Below are 10,753 nucleotides of genomic sequence, written 5' to 3'. Positions count from 1 at the left end.
TGACAAAAAAATATTAAAAATGGCAAATGTCCTGAGATTGTAGGACATAATTATGTCACATATTTTATGTAATAATTGCATAAAATAGTTATTTCTGTATCTAAAATACCTAAATGTTACAAGAAACAGAATAAGCAACTAAACTGCTACAACAATAAGCTTTTATTTAGGCAAAAAAGTTAAGTTCTATCCTTTGTACTGACCGTGGGTATGTGTCGGTCTGTAAAAACTGATGTGTGCCCCAAAATGTCCCACTTTGGCCATTTGAAAAGGTGGCAACCCTACAAGCAATGTCATACATTGTGGCAATTGCGGCATGTTTTTATATTCGGAAAAAGCATGTTTTATTAGCGTTCTCATACATTGGAATCAATATCCATTGACACCAGATGAATATTCAATAGGTCCGACTGACGTACAACAACGGGGCAGGATTTTGGGCGGTGCTTGCTACTGCGCATCTGGTGATCCAGTACACTACACTATCGCCACAATTTCAGCCGTTAATAACAGTATCGTTTAGAGAAACAGTTTTGTGGTCTGAATTCTGCCCGATTGACTGACTGAAATGTGATGTACATCAGGTATTTTAGTTTTATGCCCAAAGTAAAACATTTCTTTTTTGGTAGTGAATGTCTAGCTAGTCTACAATAAAACATTGGGTTGCTTTCTGCACAGATGCTGAATATTAAATTACATTGCACTGCCTCAGGCGGGGCTTGCTTCTGCGCATCTGGCGAGTTAATACACTTTAATAAGACACCTTTTATCATTATAAGTAAAAAACTAAGAGCTCTCATAAAATCATCCAAGGCAAATTTTGAGAGAAAAATCGCCAAGGACTCAAAAGACAATCATAAGGCCTTCTTTAGCTATGTTAGAAACCTAGGAGGAAACTCCCAGATATGCTCAGAATTAGTTCAAAATGATGTGAAGATTACTGAACCTACACACATTGCCAACATACTGGCTGACAGGTTCAGTGCAAACTTCTCCCCTCCCCAAAAGGAGAGATATCTATACCAGAGGATTGTAGCCCCCCAAACATCTCCAACGCCCAGGTGAGAACTGCTATCTCCAAAGCAAAAAACACAGCATCCATGGGACCGGATGGTGGCCCCGGCTGTGTGCTCCACGAACTCAATGAGGAATTAAACCCGCAGTTAGGACAGCTGTTTAATCTTAGCCTCACCTCAGGATACGTACTCAAGGAGTGGCGCACGGCGACTGTGGTCCCACTTTACAAGGGCGGTGCCTCCACCGACCCTGGAAATTACCGTCCCATTAGCTTGACAAGCCTTATCTGCAAAGCCACGTAGAGGATCATAATGGAACTCATAAATAAAGACATAGGGAACTTGCAGACTTTGGATCCAACCCAGTTTGGCTTTGTCAAAGGCAGATCATGCCTTTTAAACTTGGTTGACTTTTTCGAGACAGTCACCAAGGCCATTGATGAGGGAAAGGCAGTCCATACAGCCTACCTTGACCTGGCAAAGGCCTTCGACACAATACCCCACTCAGGTATCATTGAAAAACTCATCAGCTTGAATGTAAACCCATACATCACAAGATGGGTTGCAAACTGGCTAAGTGACAGAACCCACAGGGTCAGAGTTGCTGGAGCCATGTCAGACTCAAAGCCTGTCACAAGTGGTGTCCCACAGGGCTCAGTCCTGGGTCCACTCTTGTTCGGCATCTACTTTTCTGAAGTACAAGCAAACACAGGAGGGTTGCAGATGACTGCAAACTGGGCGCCATAGTCGAAAACACATCTGACACAGATATCCTTCAGAAGGGCCTCACAGAAACGGATAACTGGTGCCAGAGCCATGGCCTAAAGTTAAATGCCAAGAAATGCATAGTCATACCCTTCGGGAAAAACAAGGTTACCCCTAGCTACCATATAGGTGGCAATCCACTGAGCACAGAAGAAGTCATCAGGGATCTGGGGACCCAGGTTGACAGTAGCCTTTCGTTTGACACTCATGTTGCTAAAGTGGTTAGGAAAACCTTCTACATTGCCCACCTGATCATGAAGGGATTCACATCTAGATCAAGGGAGGTCATCGTCCCCCTGTACTCATCACTCATTAGACCTATGATTGAGTACAATGCCCCATTCGGAATGTATCTGACCCGAAACCTGCAGCAGCTGGAAAGGCCCCAAAAGTTGCTCACCAAAAGGATAAAGGGTCTCAAAAATATGTCTTATGCTGCCCGACTGAAAGAACTCCAGCTCTATTCAGTCTCATACCGCTTGCTCAGAGGTGACCTGTGCCTGACATATAAGGCCATGCCAAACCCTGATTTGATGAATATGCTTCACCTCAAAAAATCTAGATCCCTCAGAACCACAAGGGCGGGAGACAAACCTTGACACAGTTATTAATAGAACGTGCTGGAGGGACAGATTCATCACCCAGAGACTCCCTATGCTGTGGAACAAAATCCCGGTACGTGAGGCAGCGCACCTCGCTGGCCTTGTTCAAGAGGAATCTTGACCAATGGATGGGGGATCGCAGATATACCCCAGGGATTACTTCAGTGTCACTGCTTGACAGAGGCACAGCAAAATAATAGGCATAGTTTTATTCAAACTAAAGGGGTGGCGAAAGCCAAATAACTATGGGCTAGGCTTATACATGCCCTTGGGCAGATAGCCTAGTATGAACCTATGAACCCTGCTAGAGACCTGTCATGTGATCCATCACTCGCTCAGATCGCGTTATTACTGGCTTGTTTTTTCAGTGTGTGATCGTGTTATAGGGTGAGGCTACTTACAGACCGTACAAACTAACGTAAACCACCATAACCGCTCATAGTTATAACCACTCTATTATATAACACTTCCCCCTGCAATCTCTATATTTAGACTGCTACGTCTCAACTCCGCCGCCACAAAATACACTAAAAATGAGTTCGCAGTAAAGAGTCTGTATAGTACCGTGCCTGAAAGCCAAATGCCAGAACGTTAACGTATGCAGTTTCTGTAATTTATACAAAAAAAACCACAGAAATAACAGCTGAGCTAACAAACACTTGAAGCAGTTTTGATTAATACTGCAGACAGTACTATCATAACTACTTCAGTCAAAAACAGAATAAGAAAAATGCTGTAACAAAAGTACATAACGTAAGCGACTATTTGTATAGGAAGTAACATAACCCGCACTTTCAGTTACTGTTACCTTAGCATCCTCTATTTGCTTCCTGTCATAAGGCTGTTGCTGAATGGTCAGCTATACCGACAGTCAAAACTCTGATATTTGAGTGGGCCAAATTGATGTTTATCAACTTGTGGTTCCGCCTTCTTAAACCAAAAGGTTTTCAGTCGCCGGCCGGCGGAAGGAGGAAGTGCGCGGTATATTTTGCTGTGTTTCCGGCAGCTTATTTGCTGCCTGTTGTTTGGGTGGAATAGTGAGACTTGTTGATTTTTATCTTTGAATAGTTCACTTATTTGTACAAAACACCGTGGAGGGTACTACTTCTTAGCCAGACGAGAACTTGGACCCTGTAAGTGGGCACAATTTTCAGGTTAGTGTCTTAATGAAATGTACATATGCTTAGTGATCTGACTATTAATTTTGTTGGGAAAACATACAGCTGTAGGAAAACTCCAAGATGAGCTGTCACAATTGTGCCTCATCATGTTTGTAGAGTTTTAAAAGTAAAATATGTTATAATATATAAACGAAACGGCGCAGTACAGTTAATCGCTTCTTAATTTTCAGAAAACCATATCGAAAATGTAAGAAATAATAATAAGGTTTTAAATCTCCTATGCTATCATATATAAAGTAGAAAATGTATGGGTAACTTATTTGATAAAAATGTCCGCAAATTGCCTTATTAATGGATATACGTGATCTTAATCATTTATGCGGTTTTACCTGTATTCTAGGTGGAATTGTTGAAACGCCTGATTCATTATCACTGACTTCATATACTTCACAAACATCTGTAGATTCATTTGTGTATTAAAGAGCAATGCTTAAGAATAGCTTAACTATTACTTTTAATTGCCTGGTTCTGTTAATATAAAAGTATTTCATTTGGGTAGCTTGTAGCACCGCCTTAAGAACCAATTATGCATTTTGTTGTAAGGATCACATCGGTTATCCCAGGCGTTATATATCTAAAACTTATTGAAGTGTTCTCACTTAACAATAATCAAACCATTCCAATTTGGGTTTCTTAAAGGCAGATCCAGCTTTCTGAACCTAGTTCGCTTCTGTTATGAGCATGTCCCTGATGCGCTGGCAGATTAGTTCACCTGGCTAAATAACCTAGTAGTGGCATATGAAACTGTGTTCTCCTTTATAATCTGGTGATAAAAATACGTAACACCATTTTGTCATAGAGGAATTGTGTTATGAATTATTTGATTATGTGATGTATAACCGCTTGTGTTCTTTTCCTGAAGTTCCTTCACAGCTTTATCTCATAGCTAGCTCTGTCCCGGTTATCTTTGATACCAGTGGCAGAAGCAACTTCGTTTTAACATCTGATTGACTGTTGTTGATTATTTGCACGTTGGTCCGAAAGACCACTGTGGCAGCTGAAGATGAGAAAAGGCAGAAAGTTTTCAGATGCTACCTTGAAAAGTGCTTGAGATTTATAGATTCATAGGTAATTACTAGGCTGTTGATGAGGTAGATAAATTTGTAGTCCAGCCATCACAAATTCCAGTACTTAAATCCCCCTTTCCATGAGAAATTGTGATGAATTTACAGTCACACAGTCGCCCATCCAGATTGTGTTTGAAGAGGGGTAGGGAGCCACTTTACTTAAATAAGGGAGGAAATCCTTGAGTGGTATCTATTCCACTAACAGGTTCTGTTTGTTAAAGAGAAAGTTTGGAACTTTTGAACAGGTCTTGCATGTTTTAAGGATGTGTATGAAGTCACACAGGACTGGGCTGTTCAGGTCATTGAGGCCTTGTAGGTTAGTCAGAAGTTAACTCTTAGGAGTCTGTGGAAGATGGAGAAGAGAAGTTGCTGTATTTTTTTTTTTTTTTTTTTTTTTTTGGAGCATGTGTATGCACAGATGCATTCCAAAAGGAGTGTTCTATTCTATTATGAGCTTAATGAAGAATGCATGGAGAGGGAGGGATCGTAACTTCTTGGACCTAATATCATGTTTTGTGACTGTGCTTCATATTGACAACAAAGCCTCAAGGTACACTTTCTAGACTTGGAGAACTAATGTTCTTGGATTTGGATATTGCCCTTAAGACCTGATCTGAGGAACTGTCATGTGGAAAGGGGTGTTTTTGGGGGAACAGGGTGGTAAAGTTTGAGCTCAATTGTCTGCTAGTGTGTTTGCTATGTCCTCAGGGCTGAATAGTCCTTACTGTTGTGCATGTGTTGGGTCTTGTCTAATGTTCATAACAGTTAAAAAAGCTTCCTGTTTGTCCTGTACAGACATGGTGATTTTTATTTCATGCTTAAATTTGGGGGATTTCATTTTGTATCCACGTTCTTCATTTAACCTGTTGGTGTCATTTTTGTATTGTGATGTATTCATTTTATTTATTTGGGATTAAGGAGGTTTGTTTTTTTTTTTTTTTTTTTTTTTTTTATTCCTTTTATTATATAATTTGTTTCTGCTAGTGTTCTACCATCATGGTTTATTCGTAAACTTAGCTTTTTATTTGTATTGGACAGGGATCATTGTCTTTTTATGCCTGTTTTATGGTGTGAATAGAAACTATATGTAAATGTAGCAGTGTTTGCTATTTGCTTCTCAAGGGATGTGGGCCTTGTTAAATTGAATCACATCATCAGCTAGCTGTAACAGATCATGTCATAACTGTAGAGTTTGCGAATTAGTGGGTTTGGCTTTCATGGCAAAAAACATTAATTGTTGGTGAGATCTGACCAGTATATATCTGTATCTATATAGTTACCGGGAAAGTCCTACTGGACACAAGTCCATTTTCAGCAGAGGCCCCAGGAGAAAAGCTCCACATATAACATGAATAAACAAGGTAGACTTCCACAGGTACAGAAGAATAGCATAATACAATTTACATCAATGAAATTAGAATAATCACACTGTAGATGGTCAGTCGGCTAAAAGTAGGGTGAAAAAATGTGACACTATAGGTACAAAGATGAACTGCCACATATATATTACAATCAAAATTTACAGTCCGTATGATTTAGTAGTATAAACAGCTTGGTGCAGTATGAATCTACAGAGTAAATAATGTTTGAAAGGGAGTATCCGAGGAAGAGAGAGAAGTATACTGCCTGAAAATAGTATTTGCTTTAGATGAGGAAGAAGTTTGACTAGGCTAGGGAGTCAGTTACAGATCCAGTTAGATTGTGGGTATGTTTTTAGATTTTTCTTAAACTGAACTGAGGATGGTAGTGGCTGATAAATTAGTGGGCAGTGTGTTCTATTTTTAGCTAAAAAATTTGAGTGGAGGGAGGCTCCTGCACAGTTGTTGGCTTTAGTGACTTGGAGAGGTTTATTGTAGGATCGTAGGAATGTATTAGGTTATGAAATGCAGGGGTTTTATTAGGGGAGTAAAATATCTTATGGGTTAGTATAAGCTGGTTGTAAAGGAGAAGATTGGGAAGTTCTAACCAGTTGAGTTGTTTGAGGGCTGCAGTGGTGTGTTAGATATGGGCTATTGGTGATGAATTTTGCAGTTTTGTTGTAGCAGGCATCAAGTTTAGCAACATCTGTTTTTCTAAGATTGATGAAGATAAGAGAGGCATATAGAAGTATATGTTTGTGCTATTTTAGTCCAAGTGCTGTTTGTGAGAAATTGTTTACTTCTATGTAGCCCTCCCAGTTTATGTACTTTCTTTTTGGTGATTGAAATGTGAGAGTTAAATTTCATGTTGCTGTCTATATCAATGCCTAGGAGTTTGGTGTGAGTGACAGGAGAGATGGTTGTTTTATTGTTAGAGATGGTAGTAAATATGAGTAAGGGAATGAACTGATTAGTGTGCTGGAATATGAAAGGTTTAGTTTTCCTGGGGTTTAGTGTTAGTTGAGAGTTGGTAAGCCATTCAACAGAATGGAAAGAAGGAAGCCTGTGTTTAACTGCAGTTCTTGGAGGGATGGAGAGGAACAAGTAAGCATTGAGTCATCGGCATATTGGGTGACTGAGGCATGTAGAGTAGAGGTATGGAGGTTGTTAGTGAAGATAGAGAAAAGTAATTGACCAAGGATAGAGCCTTGGGGAACACCTAGTGTGACTGGTAATAATGGAGAGAGATCCTGCCTCCATTGCACTGCTTGCTGTCTACTTGTTAAGTAACTTTGAAACCAGGTAATGGTGGGTTTGCTAAGGTTGAGTTCAAAGAGGAATTTAATGAGCATGCTGTGGTTAACCATGTCATATGTCTTGGAGAGGTCGAGAAAGATCACAGAGACATAGTTGCCATTATTTCTGTGGTTTACTGTATGAGTAAATAACATAAGGGCTGTTTCGGTGCTGTGATGTGCCTGAAACCATGTGTGTGTGTTTGTGAGAAGACTCTGGATGTTTAGGTGATCCATGATTTGTGTATGTATAAACATCTCTTCAGTAGGTGATCCATGATTTGTGTATGTATAAACATCTCTTCAGTATTTTTGAGAGAGCGGAAAGTATTGCTATAGGCCAGTAGTTGGTTAACTCTCTTGAGTTACCCCCTTTGTGGAGAGGAATAATGTGAGAAATTTTCCAGATCGCAGGAACTAGATTTTCGGTTACTGAGTGATTGATGAGGATAGATACTGGGTATGCAATGGCATCAGCTGCTATTTTCAAATATTCAGCTGAGAGTTTTATCAGCGGCTAAGGTGGGAAGTTTTAGTTTCTTAAGTTTCTAAATCGCATCGGTAGAGACAGAGTGTAAGGTAAAGGCATTTTTAATATTGTAATTTGGTGGTAGGTTAGAGGATGGGCAGCTTTGAGAGTAGGTTAGTGCAAGAATGGATTCTGCGAAGAATTTGTTGAAATGGGTGGTGATATTGAGTGAGGTATCGGTTAGCTTGGAGAGGGAATCTCACTTTTTCCAGGATGGAGAATGTTGTTAATGGCTGTCCAGAATCTTTTGGGGTTATTTTGATATTTAGTTTGTATATTCTGGTATTGGTTAATTTTGTCTATTCAGGCACTTTTGTTTGACTTGTTGTCAAGTTCAAGATATGTCTGATGCCTGTATGGGATCTAGTTTTGTGCCAGTGGGTCCAGGCCTTGTCTCTGGATTTCAGCAGAGATCTAATCTGTTTGGTCATCCAGGGAGCATAGTTGGATTTGACTCTGAGTTCTGGAAGGGGCATGAATGTTTAAAATATCTAAAAAGGAAGAATTAAAGTACTGAACGTCTTGAGTTAGAAGTTAGCCAGTCAATGTTGAAGTCCCCCAAGATGATGGTTTTATGTTGGAGGAACTCTGAGGCCCATTCAAGTAGGATTTCTAGGGTTGGAATGTTGTTGCCGGGTGGTCGCAGTCGATTTATATGGACACATTTCCTGGGGTTGATTTTTAGTTTTGCAAGTATAATTTTTGCATTACCTAAACTAGGTTTACTGTGTATTTAAGGTTTCTACTTGTAGTTGATTTTTAAGTAGTAAAGCTACACCACCTCCTTTTTTTAGATATGCAATCATTATGTAGGATACTACAGCCCCGGTGCTAGAATTTCAGTATTAGAAATGTTAGGTTTAAGCCACGTTTCAGTTAATAATACAAGTCAGGGGAATATAGGGACGATTTGCATGGAAGTTATGGACTTTTTTGATAATGCTTCTGATATTTATATTTAGCATGAGCAGATAATTAGCTTTTCTGGGAAGTTGGAATGTGTTATAAGATAGATTATGGTTAGTTGAGTGGATATTTTTAACAGATGGGCCAGGATTTGGATGTAAGTTTCCAGTGAGAGTTAGTTTGGCTGCAAACTACTGTGGTTCTTATGAGGTTAGTGATGTACATGCCATACTTTGCGGATAGTTTATTGGTGGGGTGGGTAGGTAGGGTAAGTTTGAGGTAATGAGGAAGTATATTTATGTGTATGAGGTATATTTTGAGGCCCTAGTTAAGGAATGGGCTGTGTAAAAAGTTTGCATTGAAAAGATTTAGGAAGGGCTGTATGTACTTAATTTTAGTACTGTAAGTTTTCCAGTTTATTGATGGATAGTTGCAACCCTTGAGGAGAGTAGTGTTAGGCTTGGCAGAGAGAGACAGTACTTTGTCTAAGTGTTATTCCTGAGTCAAAGATGTTGTATAGGGAATACTGTAGTTAGTTAGAATATGCTAAGAGATTTTATTGATAGTAACTAGGGTATGGAGATGCTCAAGGTCATTGTCTTCTAGTACAAATCATACAATTATGGTATTTCGTAGGAATATGGACACACCACACCACCTGTACCCCATGGCCATTCCCAGAACTGGGCTTGTTCAAGTGAAAGGCATTCAATCATGATACAGAAGGTGCATTGTTACTGCACTGGAGCCGCATTTCAAGGATTATCCAAATAGCAATATTTTCTATGGTCTGGAAAGATGAGTGCAGTTTTGTATTTAAACTTATAGCATTGAACAGCTTTATCCCTTGTACAGTTTTGATTTTTGTCTGACAGGTTTGGTAGTTGTAGGAGGTTGACATTTTCTAAAAAAAAAAAAAAAAAAAAAAGGAACTGTGGATGTGGAGAAAATTTTTGTCACCAATATATGAAAGTCCTAAGGAGAGATGCATGACATTCCCTTGTAAAACGGGTATGACTGTCAATCTTGTCCTTTCAGGCTGACACATTGCCCCCCTCCCCCGCAGAACTGATAACCAGTAATTAAGCTTTTTGTTTGTATTGTGGCATCATTTTTGTAGGTAGTAGATGTTGTTCATAACTACTTTCACACACATTGTGTCTCTCTCCATTTAATCCAAGGATGTGTGTTTCATATCATTCACACTCACATGTACAGCCTGCCATTTCATATGTACCTGGGGGGGGGGATTTGAGTACTCTTGTGACCTGTTAAATCCTGGCATCTGAGAGGCAGCTCACACTCTTTCCTTGCTCAGCTTGGTGAGCAGTACATCTGTGTGTCACTATAGAGTCAGTCATGACTAAGACTTCACCATGTCCACTAAGATATCTGTATGGGAAATTGAAAGGCAGCTTGTTTGCAGAAGCTGTGTCTGACAAATAACTATGCTGCAAGAAGTATTTAATAAGTGGACCTTACTAGATTGCCATTTATAGCAGGTGTTCTATGAATTCTGTGGTGAGAACCTAAAGTGATGCATAGTTTGTGGTGAATTAAATTTTATAGCAGGTGTTCTATGAATTTTGTGGTGAGAACCTAAAGTGATGCATAGTTTGTGGTGAATAAAATAAAAACTAACTTTGCTAGCTAATTCTCGTTTAATTTTCAGTATCCTGTTCGTGTATCTCTGCTTGTGTATGTGGAAATATGCATAATTCAAAACCAGTCATTGAAGACCGGTCACCTTAATGTAACACACATTCTGCAGTTGTACATATTTTCTGATCAAGCATTCCCCATGTTTAGTAGACGTTTTTCTATATCACTGTTGCAGTATTCTTAACATTGGGGATCTCCTGTCCAGGGCAGCCTGACGTTTGGACAGTATACCAGAGTCTAATGATCTTGTATGTGTCATACTTCACACACATGCTCCCCGCACAGGATGCAAGACATAAAAGTGACATATGGATGTAGTTACCCAGAACAACTTTGCCACCAGTCGTAACACCATTATTGCTCATTGGTCTG

At 39.6% G+C, this 10,753-nt stretch overlaps 1 protein-coding gene across 1 annotated transcript in view; it reads left to right on the top strand.

Moving 5' to 3' along the window:
* Positions 1-3,325: 3,325 nt before the first annotated feature.
* The window catches only part of LOC122809304 (vacuolar fusion protein MON1 homolog B-like), a 466,888-nt gene continuing 459,460 nt past the window's right edge, over positions 3,326-10,753 (top strand). Inside the window, exon 1 of the mRNA XM_044080694.1 lies at positions 3,326-3,537. The gene's annotated coding sequence lies outside the window, so the exon portion shown is untranslated. The remainder of the gene's footprint in view (positions 3,538-10,753) is intronic.

This window comes from Protopterus annectens, chromosome 8.part0 (assembly GCF_019279795.1).
Source record: "Protopterus annectens isolate FY-2018-M chromosome 8.part0, PAN1.0, whole genome shotgun sequence".
In the NCBI taxonomy this organism is placed as follows: Eukaryota; Metazoa; Chordata; order Ceratodontiformes; family Protopteridae; genus Protopterus; species Protopterus annectens.
Note: the sequence above shows the minus strand (reverse complement) of the source record. Positions and strands in the feature narration are given on the sequence as shown.